The sequence below is a fragment of the Neomonachus schauinslandi genome, chromosome 11 (genome assembly GCF_002201575.2).
Source record: "Neomonachus schauinslandi chromosome 11, ASM220157v2, whole genome shotgun sequence".
NCBI lineage: Eukaryota > Metazoa > Chordata > Mammalia > Carnivora > Phocidae > Neomonachus > Neomonachus schauinslandi.
Window position 1 is genome coordinate 15,803,943 of NC_058413.1, and position 17,969 is coordinate 15,821,911.

Here is a 17,969-nt window from a genome sequence, read left to right on the forward strand (position 1 = left end):
CCGCCAGTACTTCAGAGCGGAATTCTTTTTCTGAAAGGAACAGATGCTGTTAACTTATCAGGACCTGATACTAAAAAGCCTACAAAAATCTTTGTGCTGCTTATTTTCTTTATTTAATCTATATGCAAAGCATATTATAATTATTGCTGTTAGAGGGTTTTAAACTGATGGTTCCTCACCCTTTTTGTGCACAGGGGAGATAGATTTGGAATGCCAAATGGACAACTTGGTATAAAGAAATAATGACCACTGAAATAAAACAGGAGTTCAAATAAAAAGCAAACCACATACAAATGTAGAATGAAAATATCTTTTAGTAAAATGTTAGCATGCTGTACTTGGAACAGATGCCACATTAATTCAAAAGAGAGCCCAGAAAATGTGGCAACTTTACGATGTCAATGGAGGGAGCTGCAATAGTTCCTTTTCTCATTGTGTCAAGTTCTCAGTACCTCCAGGTCCAGTCCTGTTCTTCTGTATTTATTTTTCTGGGTGTATTACATGTTAGCATACAAATATTAAATCCATGCTCATTATTTTTATTTATATAATTAAATACATTATCATACTTGTAGATATTAAGGTGGAAAGCCCAGTAACTTGTAACAGTAATGATTTTTCTTTTAAATATGTATATCAAAATATTCAGAATCTGAGGTAAAAATTGATTTTTCTCTCACCTTTCAAGGCACATTTATGATAATAAGGTAGTCTAAGAATTGAGACTTTCAGAGAGGCCTATGCTTTTTTGTGTGTGTGGGTTTTTTTTGTTTTTTTTTTTTTGTTTTTTTTGAGGCCCATCCTTTTTTGAATGTAGAATTTGGACAAGTTACAAAACTATGAGAATTTTGCATTTTTTTCTCATTTAAATTTGTAGTTATCATTGGACATTTGTTATGATTTTTAAGTAGCTTAGATTCATTCATTCCTTTTGCGGTGTTCTTTATGGTGTTTGGGAAGAAGGAGAAAGGGTGTTGGAAGGGTACTACCGTACACACTTGGATACTTCCAGACTGACGTTCATTTTATAGAAGATTGCGCTGGGACATCTCTGAATTGCCTACTTGCAGTGCATGGTTAGTGTGATTCTAAGTGTGGAGAGAGATGGGCTGGGGGCTCTTAACCAGCCTTACAGTGTGCCACTTCCTGAGCAGTGCAGTGATCTAATCACCAGGGGCATGTCCTTTGTGCCTGTAAAGAAGTCTGGCGTGCGTGCTTAGAAGAGTACTATAGTTTTCTCGTAAGTAGTCAAAGCACAAAGGCTCACAATCCAGTAATTTTGTTGAAAAGGTTAAAAGTTTTGTTTTCATGCAGTTCAGATGAAGGGAAGTTTTTAGCATGGCAGTAAATAAAGCTCAGTGGTTGAGTATCCGCACTGGATCTCAAATTGCGGCTTTGCCACGTATTAGCTCTGGAATAATGGTCAAATCACTTCACCCTCTGTGCCTCTGCCTCTGTTTCTTCATATGTAAAATATGAATAAATAATAGTGCCTATAGCTTGAGGTTGTAATGAGGAATTAATAAGTTAACATATAAACTGCAGTTAAGTTCTTGACACATAGTACGTGCTAAATAAATAGTAACTATCGTTAGGTATTACTTAACCTTAATTCTCAAGTCCTTTCTTCTCTCCTCAAGGCTTGGGACAAATGCTGCGTAGTGGGAAAAGAGCCTGAGCTTTGTGGTCTGACCCTTGGGTTGGAATCTCTGTACAACCACTTAAAGTTGAGTGTGTGACCTTGGGCTAATTATTTAAGCTCCCTTCAACAAAGATGTCTCTCACACATGCTGTACACCAAGCCCTGTGCTGTTCATTTGGACGTCAGTTTCTTCATCTGTGATGTAGGGTTGGTAACACCAACCTTCTGGGATTGACGTGAAGATAAAATGAGGAACTCTTAAGACACTTGATAAGCAATAACTGCTGTTATCATTGTTAATGGTTACAGTCCCACTAAAAGTTTATGGGGAAAGAGTAAATATGGAACAGCTTAGTTTGGAAAGGAGGGTTTTTTCCTGAAATGTCATGGTGAGAAAAGGTACGGGTGGGAAGAGTGTATCTAATGAGTCCTTGTTTGTGAAAGCTCTGGGAGAAATAGAAAATATGTGGGAATATGTCAGTTTTAAGAGACTTTAAAAAAATATTATAGGGCACTTTTAAAAAACTCGTAGTGATATATATAAACCTATTTCTTGTCCCAGCATAGTGATGTGGTTTACAGTAGGTCACGTAGCATGGAGTCAGGAGTAGACTAGGCCTTATAACTGAAAAGTCTAAAATCCTAATCAGCTGGTCAGTCCCTTGGGTCAGCTGCTTGGGACAAAGTGTGTGCTTAACCCCTGAGAACACGTGTTATGCTTGAGTGGAATAACTAGTGGAAATAATTGTAGAGGCACACAAATGCTTTCTAGTAACGATGGACATCATTTATTTGCCTTCTGATTTGGGGCATTTTGCCTCTCTGAAATTTCCTCTCATCTGGTGCCTGGTCTTTTCTTATGGCAATTGTTATTTTCTTTCTATATTTAATTGTCGTATGTTACCTGTATTGAGCCTAGAAACTGGGCCTGAGAACAAGTTGGTTATGAGAAAAGTCACTCTTAAAGTTTCCGCCTTACAATGATCTCAGACTTAAGATATTTTTTGGTAAAGGATTTGAGTTTTTAATATGTCCGTTAGTGTGTGTGTGTGTGTGTGTGTGTGTGTGTGTAGGTATCTATCTGGTAAGTGAAATCCGTAATTGAGGGAGGGGTAATGATCATTAAGTGTGAAATAGAATTAATTTTATTCACTATCAATTTGGATCTGAAACTTCTTTGATCTGTATAGTTTTTTTCCCTAGGATTCAGCAAATACATTTGCAATAGCTTACCACAACACCCTGAATATGGCATGTGTTACCACTGATGAGCATTTGAGTTAAAGTAGAATAATAGCTTCCATTAACTTTTTGTTCTTACTTACCCAACTGTACCAGTTAATAAAGGCCTAGGAGGTGGATAGGAGCATTTACTAGATTTTATTTTGCCTGTGTTCCTAAAACAACTGTTTCTGCTTTCTGAGCAGAAATTCCAGCAAGTTTGTTTTGATAATGTGCTTGTACTTTATCTCAACAATTATTTTAAAAATTGAACAGTTTTATAGCAGGCTGTGTAGTTTTCTTTCTTTTTTTTTTTTAAGTAGGCTCTGCATGGGGCTTGAACTCAAAACCCTGAGATCAAGACCTGAGCTGAGACCAAGAGTCAGATGCTTAACTGACTGAGCCACCCAGGAGCCCCAGTATAGTTTTCTTTCAATTAAAAAAGTTGTAATGTTACTTTACAATTGCTAGAGTGGTCAGTAAGTGAAGCTTTGTAGTTTTAGAATTAGCATAGTGTATGCACAGTATTAAGTATTCTTTATGTAGGGCTTACAAAACAGTTGCTTCTCTTGGGTGAATGGAATTATAGGAAGTTTAGAAGTGTATTTCATTTCAATAAATACAGGAGTTAGAAATAGACCCTATGAGGTCTTTTGAGTTGTTTTAAAGAATTGTACAATTTTGGGCGCCTGGGTGGCTCAATTGGTTGAGCGACTGCCTTCGGCTCAGGTCATGATCCTGGAGTCCCGGGATCGAGTCCCGTATGGGGCTCCTTGCTCAGCAGGGGGTCTGCTTCTCCCTCTGACCCTCCCCCCTCTCATGTGCTCTCTCTCTCATTCTCTCTCTCAAATAAATAAATAAAATCTTTTAAAAAAAAAAGAATTGTACAATTTTGAAAATCAGTCTGTCTCTGACCAATTCGTAAAAGTTGGGCCATTCATGTCAGGGCTGAACTCCTACTAGACTTAATGCGGGAACCTGTCTGGTTCAGTGGTACATTAGCTGCTTCACAGAGAGATGTACATCGATTGCACATACTCCCTCCGTTGCCTTTTCTCTCCCTTCTCCTTTACTGTCTCTTTGCCATCTCTTCTCTGTATACGCTGTCCCGTCCGCTGTGCATCACTCCCTCCAAAGCCACCACCAGTTTATTCTCTCTCCAAAACAAAACAAAACACCATTGTAATGATTAGTTTTTAAACAGAGCTGTTATCAAGACGTTAAGGCTTTAACAGTTTGTGGACCTCCTTGTTTTGGGCCCTTAGCCAGGAGTTGGATAATAGATAGCTCAAAATCACTTGCGAAGTAACTGAGTTATTTGTGAAACATTTTATATCTGGACTAAGGAAGAGAATAGAAAAAGACCTTTTTACCTCAGAAGTTGCTATATTTTCTGGTAGGGGGTGAGGTGGGGGCATAGTGGGGAAAGGGGAGCTTTGTTCCTTAAACTAAGATAAGGGAACTAGGAAGCATTAATTGATTAGATGGTTCTCTGTACTCCTGTGGACCTAATTGGAAAAGGAGTTGGAAATTATGGTGTTGCCGATTCTAAAAGTATTCTGATTTAGTAACAGAGAGGACTAGTAGAATTTCTTTCTTTAGTTTGTAAAATGCAAAATACAGCTATAATGCCTTGTTTTTAGGCATTGATTGCATTTCATTAATTGGTAATTGCAAAATAGCAGATCTTTTCCTTTCCAGATTTCTCCTGGTGGTTTTAAACTGTTAACTGAATTGTTTTGGTAAGAAAAGTAAAACTTGGAAATTAGTTGTGGTTAAATGTTAAGTTAATGGCCGTATTGGATCTAAATTCAGTAGCTTCTAAGATCTATACAAGGTGTTTCATTTATTATATAATTATACATACTGAAAAACTTATTTGACACAAGAATTTTAACTTTATAGGACTTTTAAAAACTTCTTTGTATGGAAATTTAAAAACATATGCAAAAGCAGAGCGAATAATATTAGCAAACACCACATTATTCTTAACCCAACTTCAAGTTATCATTTTGCCAATGTTTACAGTGTGTGAAACATACAAGGAAAGTACTTTTATGTTTTTAAAACATGCAGTACAAATAGATCTGTTGATATACTCAAAGAAAAAAATGTGTGTGAGAATGTTAACTCTTTTCATACATTGTAAATTTAGTACTGATAATCATCCTTTAGGATAATACTGCTTTCATTTGTCTTTTAACTTATTGAAGGTGTCTGAATCACTACTAACTTAACGGAGAACCACGTCTGCTGGAAAGATTTTAGTTTTTTTACCCCTTCTATCTTTAGAAACTTACTGATTATTAGTTTTTGAATTTACTATCCTTCTTAGTTGCATTTTATGTACACTTGCCTATTGGCAACTTTTGTATGAGCCACCAGTAATGGTCTTTTCTAGAGGATGTGGGGCAACTTAAAATTGGAAATTCTTAAATCTTGTTCAGCATTTTGTCCTTTGAATGTTCTATTTCACCTAAGTGTAAATACCAATTGACTAAGGAATACATGTTATAACTTGTAAAATAGTTTGTTGAAGAGGGAGTTTTGACTATCTGCTATCCCTGGACGTGATAACGGTGATTAGGAACTTAAGTTATTTGCTCCCTTGTTCACTCCTCTTTGGAGGAGTAGTAAGTCATGTATATGCCTGCAGTTGTGGGGCCTGTTCATTACTAGTCACAAGGTGATGGTAGACTTATTTCTGAATTTCCTTGCTTTTATTAGTTTAAATTAGACCCATAAGGATAATTATTCCACCCCAATGCATGAGGAAGCATAGTCATTGGGTGTTGTGCATCTAAATCCCCATGAAATGCATTGAAAAGGTATCTTTAATGTTACGATGCTGTTTGGCATATTTAGTTTAGTGCAAGGAGTGTACTTATTTAACAGGACTGCTAATAAGCTTCCCCTACACCAAAGACATATTTTTAAAAATTATACTTAAGATGACTTTGTAGTATTCCCCAGTAGAGTTCATCTAGAGCAGCAAAATCTTTCTAAAATAAAACTTATTCCTTTAACCGGTATTCATTTAAGTGGGTTTCTCTGTACTTGGTTTCCATGGAAATAGCGAATAGCTAACGTTATTTATAAGGTGGAAGTAAAATAGGGTGCCTAATGGGACCCCATGCTGCTCTGATGAAGAGACTTAGGAAAAAAATCCATGCTCATGGGATTTTTTTTTAACAAGGTTAATGGAAGCCCTGATTTCAGTCTTCTGTAACAGAACATATTTTTGGTTTTAAAGGCTAGCATTAATATCAAGCAAACTTCTTCTTTTTTTTTTTTTGGTGTATATTGCTTTCACTTTCAACTTTTAGGACCACTTACTTATCAGCATGATTGAGGCTTTATGCTTCAGACTCGTGTTTCTTTGTGGTTTTTGTTTCAAAAGTTAAAATCCGCAGCATATATTGTAGCTTTTTCAATTTCTCATTGACATTTCAAAGTACAGACACAAAGCTAAATGTTCATTAATGATAGCAGCAACGATAAAGAATCAATATGTTGGACTACATAGTTTTGTGTTTTGTTTTTACTGTGAATGTTACGGAACCATGTTTAGTTTTCAGGCCTTAAGTCAGGGTTCTTTTTTATTTGTGTTGTGGAGCTAAACCAGTGTAGAAAGAAAAGATTCTAATTTTCTCTTGGGATTTAGAAATGGGGGAAATCTTAATTTCTCTTTCTTTTTTTTTTAAAAAAAGGGTTGTTGCCAAAGCATTTTTAATTGAGATAAATGTTAATTCTTTTAGTCTTTGAATGTGGATTTGGAGTTAAACCTTGGCTTTTTCCTCATTTCTTCGGTAAGGCCTACTCTTAGTTTTCTAGGCCTACCGCGAAGCCTTGCATTTCTTAAACCCCTTCAAGTGAAAAAATATCATTCCCTTTGTGTTTGTGTTTGTGATTGGTGTGTGTGTGTGTCACTAATTTTTCTATAGCCTGAAAGGCACCTGCTCATTTTCCAGCCTGGTGAGTACAGCAGTGCTATATTGAGAAGTGAGGCAGTATGGAACACAATAAGGTGCTGTAATTTTTATTTAGTTAGTTTTGGTCGTCCTTGGCAGCTTGTGATTGTTATCCGTTTGTCTGGAAGTACTCTGTGATTATTCCTGGCTATCAATACAGCAGGAGTTTTCTTCTGTGTTTTAAAAGCAAGGGTTGTAGTGTACTTAGGGCTCCATCAGGGGAGGAGTTTTTGTTTTGTTTTGTGTGTATGTGTTTCTTTGGACAGGCTCCTGGCTATACTTGGGTTTATCGTGCTCTAATTTTTAAAAATTTGATTGACTTAATCTTGTTGAATTTTTGTGTCAGGTATTTTATCTCCAGCAATTCACTAGTTTCTTCTGTGCATATTGGTTGGTGCTATTTTCTAAAATTTCCTCAGTGTGTCAGTTGTTTTAATTTAGCTGTTTCTTGTATGTTTTTAAAATCAGGTGTTTACCAGTGACCTTCCTTAGTGACTTTTATTTGAATTATCTTTGTGCTTTAGAGACATAGGAATTCGGGTCTATTATCCCATTTCTGAGAGAACAAGTCCCAGTAGTTGCAGTTAGTGCAGTAGAAAGGGTTTTGGCAGATACAGTGCTGGGCATTGATCCTCCTCCTTGGTGCTTATGGTTTACACCCAGAACTCCCATTAGTGTTAATAGGAGACACTTGCTTAAATCCCTATACACCAGGATAAACCCAAACTCTTTTGTAATGCCTTATAGATACCTGAGTTGTTTTTTTGTTGTCGATGGCAAGAGTTTTGGTCCTGAGGTTAGCTGATTATTAGGATAAGAGTTTGAGTTATCTTGGGAAAAGGGGTGATTTACTAAGTCTGATCTGTAATTAAGAAGTTTATGTTATGATTAGACTCAGAAAACTTTTATAGCTTTGTGAGCTGTGGAAGCTTGTAAATAAGGATTTTTGTACTTTATAGCATGATGAAGCAAGATTTCTTCTTTCCGTTTATTTCTCCTAATACTTCTCAACTATAAAATAGATGATTTTGTAAGTTTTTATACATATTGCAAGAGGACTTGGTAAAAATTATTTTTTTATTTGTAAGCCTTCCCTCAGTTACTCTCTGGCCTCTTACGTCTTTTGTCAGCTAATGTTGCTCACATTTTCAAACATAATGTGCACTGTCTTAGAGCTTGGACATTGCACTCACTGGTCAAATATTAGAAAATCACTGTTTCCTGTGAATTGTGGATTTTTATTACTTTCATTTATTTATGCACAGTCTAATGGAAGGATTCCGAGATTGAGAGCAGTAAATCTGGGTTTTAGGCTGGGCTTTGCCTCTTACTATCTTTGTAGCTTTTGGCTAGTCATGTAGACTTCTTGGATTGCTGTTCCCCTGTGGATGAAGGAATGGATTTGGTTCTCTGGGGTGTCCATTCTAGCCGTAGGCTATTTGAAGGCCTACTTTCCTAGGTACTGAAGGAAATGGAGGACTGTAAGGCAATGATTCCTAATCCCTACCCATCAGGATCTTCTGGAGGGAGTTAAAAAAATACAGATATCTGGGCTCTAAATCAAACATCATGAATTCAGAATTATTAAGGGTAGGGCCTGTGAATTTATGTATTTTTTTTGAAGTTTTAGAGTTACCCTGATACAGGTTTGAGAACTACTTGTGCAAGGCATTATTTTTACTCGTGTGTGGGTGTGTGTGTGTGTGTGTGTGTGTGTAGTCAGGGAGATAAGACATATAAGTTACAATGTGGGACAGTATGTGGTTAAATTTTAAGATGAATGTGAGAGATGATAAACTATCTGAGAATTCAAAGAAAGGAAGAGTTGGGAGTTGGGATAGTTAGGGAAGGTCTCCACTTATTACTGAATCTTCATCTGGACCTGAATGACTGGCCAAGATTTGGCTAGGTGGAGAGACAGTAAAAAGGGTATTGTTAGCATAAGAAAGAACATCCCCACAGTAAGTTTGGGGAGAGGAACAATTCTGAGGACAATTGTAATCTTTATTTTAGTATTCTCCTCTTGCAACTGCTGTAGATTTCCTAAACATTTTGAGGGAGTGAACCATGAAGATATTTTATGGCAGAGAGTGTTCCAGTCGGAGGGAAAAGCAAATAGAAGAGCCCTGAGAAGGGAACTTGTTTTGAGTTTTTGAAGTGCAAAAAAGAGGTCAGTATGGCTGGAACAGATTAAGCAATGGGGAGAGGAGGAGATGAGGTCTGAGAGTAGCAGAGGCCCAAATCACTTAGAGTCTCGTGGGCCATTTCAAAGGACTTCAGCTTTTTTTCTGAGTGTGATGGGAAACCATTGGAAGATTTTGAATAGAGGAGTAACTGGATCTGTCTTGGATTTTGAAGAGGTACTCTGGCTGCTGAGAGAATAGACTGTAGCAAGACAAAGATGGAAAGGAGGGAGGGCAGTTAGGAGGCTATTGTAATAATCTAAGTGAAAGATATGGTGGTGGCTTGGATCAAGGAGGTTGTAGTGGAGTTGACACAAGTGGTCAAAGTCTGTATTTTGAAGGTGGATGCAAGGTGGTTGGCTATTAGATTGGATATAGGGTGTGGAAAAAAGAGAAGAGGAGTCAAGCATGACTTTAAGATTTTGGCCTGAAGGGATGGAGTTGCCACTTACTGAAGTGGGGATGACTCTGAAGAGGAGGTTGGGGGATAGGTAGTCAAGAGTTTACTTTTGAACTCGTTGAGCTTGAGAAACCTATTTGACAAGTATTGAGTGGGCAGTTGGGTATATGAGTTTGGAATTCAGGGGAAAGGTCTGAGCTGGAGATAAAAATTTGGGTCACCAGTGTGCAGATCATTTTATAGCCATGAGAGTGGGTGAGATTACCTAATGGGAAGAGCGCCAGGAACTGAGCCCTGGGGCAGTTCGACATTTTGAGGTCTTGAGAGATGAGAAGAAACCAGCATAAGAAATCCAGAACAGTGGCCAGAGAGATTAGGAGGAAAATCAAGATTGGGTGGTGTCCTGGGAGTCAGGAGAGAAGGGGTTTCAAGAAGGAAGAAATGACCCACTGGGTCAAATACTACTGATCAAACCTGGAAGTGAGGGCTGAGATTTTTCTATTGGCTTTAGCAACAGGGAGGTCATTGGTAATCTTGAGAATAGAAGGAGGCCAAAGCCCTAATGGAGTGAGTCCAGTAGAGGATGGGGAGAAGGAACTAGGGACAGAGATATGGTTAACTCTTTGAGGGAGTTTTCTTATAAACGGGAGCATAGACATGGGACAGTAACTAGAGAAGGATATGGAGTCAAGGGAGGCTTTTTTTTTTTTTTTTTTTAAGATGGAAGAAACGGGGCTCCTGGCTGGCTCCAGTTGATGGAGCGTGCAACTCTTGATCTTGGGGTTGTGAGTTTGAGCCTCATGTTGGGTGTAGTGAAATAAAATCTTTAAAAAAAAAAGATGGAAGAAACAAAATGATCCAGTAATGAGGGGAAAATTGATGCTTCTTGAAACTGAGGGGAGAAGTGCTAGAGGGATGTCCATGAGAGGGTAAGACTAAGAGGAATGGGGTACACAGGATGATTATGATATTGGGACCTAAAGGACTAAATCTCATTAAGTAGGATTCTGCTTTTTCTTCTGAGCACTTGTTTGCATTTAAATGTATTTCAAACTTATTTATGCTTTCTGTTAGAAGTTAGGAAGGGCAGATAAAAAGCAGTAAAACTTATTGTATATAAAATTAGTGTATCAGCTTGGTGTAGTAGAAGAGAAGAGATTGAATCTTCTGCGTAAGGTGACATTTTAAAGTGTCTTTGAATGACAATTATCTGTGCTATTCTAGTCCCTTATCAAAATTTATGATTGAGCACAGACTATAAACTTAATTGTTCGAATTTGTAGTGGGATGAATTTTAGCCTAATTTAAAACATGATCTAATGTTAAACCTTTTCTCTGTAAAATTTGTTTATTATTTAATATATGTTCTTCATACAAAGGTTTTAGATATTTTACAAAAGGTACTTAAGTTGTTATTAATCACCTTTGATTTAGTGATGGAATTTTAAATTTTACAACCATATTAGAAATCTGAATGATTCATTTCTTTACCAGCTCTAATTAAAGCAGCTCCCTGTGAAGTTCTGGAGAGGTGAACCATCTTTAGTTTGCAAAAAATCATGGGAAGTTATGTTAGCAAGATAATATTCATCTCTAAAAGCAAAAATAATTTCATTTAGTCCAACTTATGTGTTCTGAGTGCATTTTTAAGAATAAATCTATATTTGAAAAATTTAAGCAAATATGGTTAAAATTTTTAACTCCCTTAGCTGAGTATGAAGAGTATGTGAGAAATTAAGTGGACTTTCAGTCACCTTAAATCAAACTTGAATTTCAGACTTAAATACATTTTGCATATAGGTAGTGTTAAAGTACACATTTATGTATAGATCTTTCTTGCTCACTCGCCCTTACTAAATTATAGAAATAAAATCTTTTTTAAATCAGTTTTCAAATGGTAGTCAATTAGAAGAAACACTAGTAGTTGTGATGCACAGTGTTTAAAAATCACTAGTCTAAAAATAATTGACTGTTTTTTAGTATCTGAACTTCTTTGCAAAGAGGTGTGGGTCTCCTCTTCCCAGAATTCTTATATTCTTATACAGAACTTAGCATATAGTATCGTAGGGTTGGCAAACCCCTCTAAAGCCCATTCATGAGGATCCCTTAGGCATGAAGGATCTCAAGTTTTAAGACCTGCCCTATATAGCTTACGTATAATAATTTTTCTTTAAAATTTTATATGGAGACTTTTCCAAAAATATTTTGCCAGTATTTACTGTTTCTTAGAAGTGTTACTGCTGCACCTGGTTAAGAGGCGGTGAGGTCTCGTGGAAAGGCCAGCTCAGTCAAAGGAATCTCAGGGTCTGTAAGCTTTTCTCCAGCTTTACAACCAATTGGTGTGTGACTTTTGGGGAAGTCATTTAACCTCTCAGCCTTTCATTTCCTATGTGATATCTACAGTCCCTGTAAGCAGTTCTATGACTAGTTTTATGATTTCATGGTTTCACGATATCATGGTAAAATTCTTTATCAATTTGGGATTAACTCTGCTATTGATTTTTGGAGAAAATGCCCTAGAGATAAGGTGTTCATCCATTGTGTCTTTTTACTGAATTATGACTTTTCAGAAGAATTCATGTGACTCTACTTTCTCAAATGCCATATAAGTAAAAGTAAAAATCCCAATTCTATTCTGATCACTTTGAGTTTCAACATATTTCATATGTTCTGGTTATAAACCATTGTTATTCTATGTGTTGGAATTGTCATCTCCAATTCTGTGCCTTGTTTTTTCATTCTCTGAATGGTGTTTTTTTGATGAACAGAAGTTCTTGATTTAGTACAATATATCAGTCTTTTCCTTTTCATTATATTTTAAAATGGCAATATCTTCTTCTCTTATCTACTTTTTTTTATCCAGAGTCATTCATTTAACAAATAATGCTGTGGGGGATTGATGCATAAGAAATTATCACCAGCATGAGAAAGCTAACAAGAAATATCTCATAGGGAAAATAAGTCATCAACAAAGTTAAGGGTCCACTTAGTCAATTCATTCATTTAACAGATATTTACTGAACATTTACTATGTGCCTGAGTGGTACAGAATCCTGTAGGTACTATCTGTAATGTTAAGAATTCACTTTTTAAAAATTGAGATATTATTGACCTGTGACATTATTATTAGTTTTAGGTATACAGCATAATGATTCAATATATGTGTGTATTGCAAAATGATTACCACAATAAGTTTAGTAAACATACATCACCACACATAGTTACAATTTTTTTTTCCTTCTGAGAATCCACTTTTAAATAACCACATCATGCTACAGACCTTGGCATGATTTTTCTTTTGGTTGGAAGTCATTCTAATCTTGGTGATTAAAATAGCCATTTATATGGACTTGAGAACTTTCAGAAGTACTGCTGCTAAAGAAAAGGCAGGATAAAACAGCAAATTGAATTTCTTTTGGAAATGAATGTTAACTGCTTGAACTGGGGCTCTTTTAAATTATTTTACTGCATGTTTGGTATGACTGTACTTGATTAAATAAAAATTTATAATCTGGATGACATGAAGATTTTTTACGATATCCCTCGAAATGAGAACACTATTGAAGTAACATCAGTCAACAAACATACTATGTTTAAAACATAAGGAAGTTTTAGAGCATGGTATGTGGAGTTTAAATAATTTAATAGTAAAATATTAGAAAAATTTTAATTTTTGTTTCCTCATGTTTTTTAACTGAAAAAGAAGTTTGGAGTGGGGAAGAGTTAAAAATAAACAATATAGGGTGTCTGGCTGGCTCAGTCAGTAGAGCATGTGACTCTTGCTCTCAGGGTCATGAGTTTGAGCCCCATGTTGGGTGTAGAGATTACTTAAAATCTTTTTTTTTTTTTTTTTTTACATTATTTATTTATTTGACAGAGAGAGCGCCAGCTAGAGAGGGAACACAAGCAGGGGGAATGGGAGAGGGAGAAGCAGGCTTCCAGTGGAGCAGGGAGCCCGATGCGGGGCTCGATCCCAGGACCCCGGGATCATGACCTGAGCCGAAGGCAGAGGCTTAACGACTGAGCCACCCAGGCGCCCCTTAGAAATAAAATCTTAAAAAACAAAACGAAACAAACCAGTATAGCCTGACTTGACTTTTTAACTTAGAAGTCAACTTAATGGAGTTTAGTTAATCTTAAAAAATGTAATTAATAAAAGCATCATTGAGCATTAGATTGAGATCCCAAAACCTTAATTTTCTTTCTGGCTCTATCACTGATTAAATATGTGGCAGAGAGAAAGGCATGTTTGTTTACGTAGCTTACAGTCTTAATTGGTGAGACTTGAAGAATGTGAATGAAAAGTTTAATTGACATTAGGATGATACAGGGGCGCCTGGGTGGCTCAGTAGGTTAAGCGGCTGCCTTCGGCTCAGGTCATGATCCCAGGGTCCTGGGATGGAGTCCCACATCGGGCTCCCTGCTCAGCGGGGAGCCTGCTTCTCCCTCTGCCTGCTGCTCTCCCTGCTTGTGCTCTGTCTCTCTCTGACAAATAAATAAAATTAAAAAAAAAAAAAGAAATTATGATGATACAAATAAAATGCTGTTAATTTTAAAGCCTCGTATCAGACAAGTCCATTTCAAGATTAATTGAAAAAAGACCTTTTAAAGACCAAACTAAAGGTCAGTGATGTAACCTTAATTTGTTAGTATAAAGCAATGAACAGTGAAGCCCATTTGTTGGGGATGAGCCTGTATTTGTGTGTTATTTAGATGAGGTACATTTTATTTTTGTGTGTCTCTTAGGAAAGGGAGACTGCCAACTACTTACTTTTCCTTGTCTTGGAAAAATTGTGGAAAAGTGAAAAATGGAAAATTAGAGATTTAACTGCCTTCGGATTTTTTTCCTTGCTGTGAAAACTACATCTTTTCCCATTTTTGGAGTAGGGTGGGGTGGTGGTTAAAAGCTTTGGAGATTTTTGTGTGTTTTGTTTTTTCTTCTTAAAGTCAGAAATCTGTAAGTCTTCAGCTTTAATGACATGTCATAAATCTGTGTTTGTAGTCTAATTGCATTTTCCCCTTCTTCTGCTGTAGGGAGCAAGAGAGCTGAAGGAGAGCCCGTTTCCCCAAAATTGGTAAGTACTTTCACGAGGCAGGTATAGTGTGCCTGATGCTAGTTGGGTAATAATTCAGATGTTCAGTGATTTTTTTTTTTTTCCAAAAAAGCTCTCTCCCAGAAATGAGGCTTTACTGTTTGCACTGAGTGAAAGTGAATTTTTGTCTAATTTCACGTAGCTGTATCTCAAATGCGTTTGTGTTTCTAATAATACTGCTGGGCTTGCATGTTCCTACATTCGATAACCTGTTAAAATGTAAAGGTCCCCTTTGCCAAAAATGTTCTTAATGCAGTGGTTAGAGCTGAAAATTCTAAAGTCAGGAATTTCAAAAGTTCAGGTTCCTATTGTGTTTTGTATTACTTAATATGCTGTTAAATTTGATGGCCTTAGTGTATGTGCAAAATGGCTAGGTTAATGTAACTATGGGAACCTTGACTTTGAAATTTGGGAGTCTTAAGCATTTATATCCTTAAATTTACTGCTGGATTGGCTTCATGTCTGATACTACATTTTTAGTGTGTGTTGTTTGTATAATTCTAAAAGAGGAAAAAATAAGAGAGAGAGTGAAATGTAGCAGTGTGGGGGCATATAGGCAACATATTTTTTTCCTAATATCTACTTTAGTATCTACACTAACAGCTTATAAATCGTCACACTTTAATCATTTTTTTGAATGTCTAATTCAAGATCGCAGATTGCACAGGGCAGTCTAGTGACTAAGGATCAAACAAATATTAACCTTATTTGGAGAGCATGTATTATGATAAAAAATTAAACCAGAGAGCTGGAATAGGATCGGTCCCTAATACGAGGCTTTTTTGTTTTTGTTTTTTAAATTCTCTCTCTCAAATTTTAATTAATGTAGTGGCTGGAGTAGATATTTGGTGAAGGCTTCTTTTTGATAATTCACTGTCCTTGAGGTGTCTCTCTTATCTTTTAGGGATTGGGCTTTGAACATGAAAGGGGGAGGCATTTGAACCAGTTAACCTTGCATTTTACTACCTTTTTATTTTACTTGCCTTTCTCTCATGGAGCCTTTTAAAATAAATAATCAAAACCCTATAGCCCTTTTCTTTGAGATGTGATAGAATCACAGAATCTTAGAGAAGGGACCTTAAGGGCTTTCTCTTCCAGCCTTTTACCAGTGTGGAAATTTCTTCTCCTATATCCCTGACAGATTGTTATTCGGGTACATATTGAATACTACATTTAAAAAAATGTAGCTCATTATTTTCTGTAATATATTCTGAGGAATTCTAGTTCCACAGAAATGAGTAAATATTATTGAGGTGGGGTGGGGGTGGGAAAAATGTTCTGTGGTCAAATAATTTGGGAAATGCTGCGTTAAAGTTAAACAGGTTTCTTTACTGCAGGACTTCTCAGAACCTTTAATATGCTAATGTGCATTGTGAATCTCCAAGAGGGGGATATGATATGCAGCATTCTTGAATACTTCTAATGACAGGGAGCCCACTACCTCATAAGGTAACCCATTCCTTTTTTGTACAGCTCTAATCCTTAGCTCTTCCTTAAATTGATCTAAAATCTATCCTCCCATAACTTCCACTTTTATTAAGTACTTATTGGTTATGCCAAGACCACCACACCCTCTTGTGTTACCCTTTGTGTAGTAAAGATTTATATGATTCTGGCCAGGCTTATCTAGACAATTTTTTGTCACTAAATAGCATTCTAGTAAATGTGGCAATCAACTCTAAAATCTCTGCCTCATTGTCACTGTGCTCTTATACACTACTCTCCAGACTCCTTCATTCTGAATTTCTGTGAGTTTTTAAATTTACTTGCAATGTTCTTGTTGGGTATAGTTGGGCTGATTTTAGTAGATGTGCTTGATTTCTGTAAAGAAAGGTAGGAAATAGAAGAATGTGTGTGTTAGCTAGGCGCGGGCCCAGGGAGCTGAGGTAGAAGCTGCATATCAGAATGAACATTGGTGGTAGAGAGAGAGATGCAAGACAATGCAGCAGACCATGACAAAGAGAGTGCTGTCACAAAACCCTGACTGACACTGTGTTGCGATGGTATGACCTGTATAGGTATTCCTTTTCTTTTTCTAAATAAGGATCTGGCCCGTTCCCCAAAAACCAAAACAGAGAGGAGAGATACATATTTTTTATTCAGACACATTCAGACATTATCATAAATTTAATTGTGTTATGCGTATGTATAAATCTAATCTAATGGTTAGGAAACATCAGTCTCACTAGCTAAGGTGATTTTTGTCAACAGCTATTAACACCAAGACTTGAGCATAGTAACCTTGCCAGTGTTGGAAGGTAGCCTCTGAAATCAGGATTGCCAAGTTCTTTGTGCAGTAGCATTTTCTGTTGACATGTGGAGTGTCACCAAAGAAATACCTCCATGAAAATAAGAAAAATATTATATTTTCATGTCATTTTTATTCATGTTATGAAATATTAGTTTTCAATAAGTGCTACCAAAGAGCTTTATTATTAGTATCTGTGATCCTATTAGCTTTATTTATTAGTATCTGTGATCATTTTTAGCACTGTTAGTTAAAAGTTAAAGATATTATTATATCTCCTAGCATTTCTGTACAAATTGGAACGTGATATTTTAGTATTTGACACATGACAAGTAAGGACACATAGATCTGTCAAGACTTTCTACTTTTTTTTTTAATTTAATTTTAAATAATCTCTGTACCCAATGTGGGGGCTCGAACTTACATCCCCAAGATCAAGAATTGCACGCTCCACCGACTAAGCCAGCCAGGCACCCCTCTACTTCTTTTTTTAAAAAATTAAACCTACTCTAAACAGTGTTCTGTGTAATATATAGATCAAAAGTGGAGTCTTGGGGCACCTGGCTGGCTCAGTCAATAGAGCATGAGACTTGATCTCGGGTCATGAGTTCGAGCCCCACGTTTGATGTGGAGTTTACTTAATTAAAAACAAAAACAAAAACAACTGGAGTCTTACACCAAGTAAGTATTTGGTATAGAGAACACTGAGCAATAAATAAAAATCTTTAAAAATAAAAAATAAATAAAAATAAAAATAAAAAAGGGGCGCCTGGGTGGCTCAGTTGTTTAAGCGACTGCCTTCGGCTCAGGTCATGATCCTGGAGTCCCGGGATCGAGTCCCGCATCGGGCTCCCTGCTCAGCGGGGAGTCTGCTTCTCCCTCTGACTCTCCCCCTCTCATGCTCTCTATCACTGTCTCTCTCAATAAATAAAAATCTTAAAAAAAAAATAAATAGAGAACACTGAGCTGTCCATTTTTAGGGAATTCAGTCTGGGAGGACAATGTTTTATAGACTTATTGTTAGTTAAAGAAACTTGGTAGACAACTTGAGTTTTGATGGGAAAAAAGGTTTATACCAATTTAGGAACAGAGCAGTGTTTCTTAGCAATAAATTCAGAGGTATGGCATTACTACATTATTAGAATCATAATGAAAGACCTAGAGGTCACATATCTAAGCACAACTCTACCCAGCAAAATAGTTAGAAGCCC

At 36.6% G+C, this 17,969-nt stretch overlaps 1 protein-coding gene across 1 annotated transcript in view; it reads left to right on the top strand.

Moving 5' to 3' along the window:
- The first annotated feature begins 10,324 nt into the window (after nt 1–10,324).
- The window catches only part of PHF21A (PHD finger protein 21A), a 165,255-nt gene continuing 157,610 nt past the window's right edge, over nt 10,325–17,969 (top strand). The window contains 2 exon segments of the mRNA XM_044919192.1: nt 10,325–10,346; nt 14,452–14,492. The gene's annotated coding sequence lies outside the window, so the exon portion shown is untranslated.